The sequence below is a fragment of the Myotis myotis genome, unplaced genomic scaffold (genome assembly GCF_014108235.1).
Source record: "Myotis myotis isolate mMyoMyo1 unplaced genomic scaffold, mMyoMyo1.p scaffold_m19_p_38, whole genome shotgun sequence".
Lineage (NCBI taxonomy): Eukaryota > Metazoa > Chordata > Mammalia > Chiroptera > Vespertilionidae > Myotis > Myotis myotis.
Window position 1 is genome coordinate 1,422,941 of NW_023416344.1, and position 1,928 is coordinate 1,424,868.

Consider the following 1,928-nt stretch of genomic DNA (forward strand, 5'->3'; position numbering starts at 1 on the left):
TTCTCAACCTGTGGGTTCGAACGGCCCTTTCACAGGGGTCGCCTAAGACCATCGGAAAACATAATTACATATTGTTTTTGTGATTCATCACTATGCTTTAATTATGTTCAATTTGTAATAATGAAAATACATCCTGCATATCAGATATTTACATGACGATTCATCACAGTAGCAAAATTACAGTGATGAAGTAGCAACGAAAATAATTTTATGGTCGGGGGTCACCACAACATGAGGAACTGTATGAAAGGGTCGCGGCATGAGGAAGGTTCAGAACCACTGCTCTAGAGGCGTCTGAGTTTGCAACCACTTGGTCTAGCTGATCCAGCCCATCCACTTCCTACGTGAGGAAGTACAGAGGTGCCTAGTCATTGGTGAGATGAGTGCTAGGCACTGTAGAATGAGGAAATGATGAGCTGTGATGAAAGGCCAAGAATAAAAGCTAAGAATATGACTCCAGCCTTTTCCTATCAGTAAGAAGACTAATATCTCTATCCATAGAGCATTCGTTTTCAGTTTTAAATCATGGCAAAGGGGTAATATCCAAAGAAATTGTTGGATGCGCTGTTAGTCCACTGGGGAAACATTTGCCAAAATTAAACATGCAAGGATTTTATTAGGAGACCAGAGGAGGCTGGGAGAGCCTTTAGACTTCCCTGCACGTCTGGCTCCCTCGAAGGACTGAAGGGAGAAGGTTGGAAGCGCATGGACTACCTTGCATTCCAAGAAAGGTGCAGCAAAACCCTTCAGAACAAGTCCTTGATCCAAAGTCTGCTGACAGAAGAGGCCCATCTTCCCCAGAAAAGGTCCGCTTTCGTGTTTCTGTCCCCAGTGGGCGAGGAACTAACCCTGAGGACGCATGACCTGGCCTGGACGCAGATTCAGGGATGAATTTCAGAGCAGCAGCTGGGGCCCTGCTTTGATTCTATTCAGTGAGTAAGATCTTTTATTAAGTTCCTTCTCACATTGGAAAAATGTTTTATTTAGCATTCACACTCAGAAAACAGGGTTATTTTTACTTTTAAAACTGTACATATTTTTAACGCACTGAAAAGTTCAAAAAGCACAAAAAGTCACGGAGGGGGGAAATCTCCCTCCTGTCCCATCTCCCGAGCAACCAGTTCCTCCCTCCAAAGAAACTAAAATGACCACTTTATTCAGTATCTTTCCAAGTGCACTTTATGCATATACAAGTAGATAGGAATATATTCTCCCAACCTTTTTACACAAATGATAGCAAACTATACGCTGCGTTCACAACCTCATGGTATTGCATGGAGATACGCACTTCACTGACCCGGTCCTGCACACACATCGTTGTCCGTGTGCAGGAGCACTGGCGAAGGATAAATCCGTTAAAGCACGTCTGCATGCATAATTTTGGTGACATTTTCCAAAAATGTGTCGTCGGGGGCTTCCGGTCCCTCTCCCACCTGGCGTGGCGGTTCCAACAGCACCTGCACCGCCCCTGCTCTCCGACCCTCCAGGTCAGGGATGACTTCAGAGCAGAGAGGGGATGTGAGAGGTGGAAACGCCGTGTAAAACCCGGTGGCGACCCACTCGGCTGCGGTTTATCTCTAAGGAGTCCCGGGCCCGCTGCAGACCCACCAGGTCGGACACGTGCACCCAGTCACTCAGAAGCAAACCGCAGACGGTCGGACCGCTCAGCCCGGGCGGCAGGGCGAGGAGGACCGAGGCTTCCGACACGCAGTGACCTCGGGTGGCGGCGGGCAATGGCCTGGGCGAACCGGGCGCCTCCGTGGATTGTTCCCCACGGGAGCGGGCTCCCGAGGGTCCCACGGGGAAGACATGCCCGCCATCAGCTCCGGGACTCAGGGATCCCGGCGCCCTCCGTCCGCGGGGCTGCGCGCACCGCCGGGGGACTCGCTGCCGACCTCCCCGCCCACCCCGTCCCGCTCCGCCCGCAA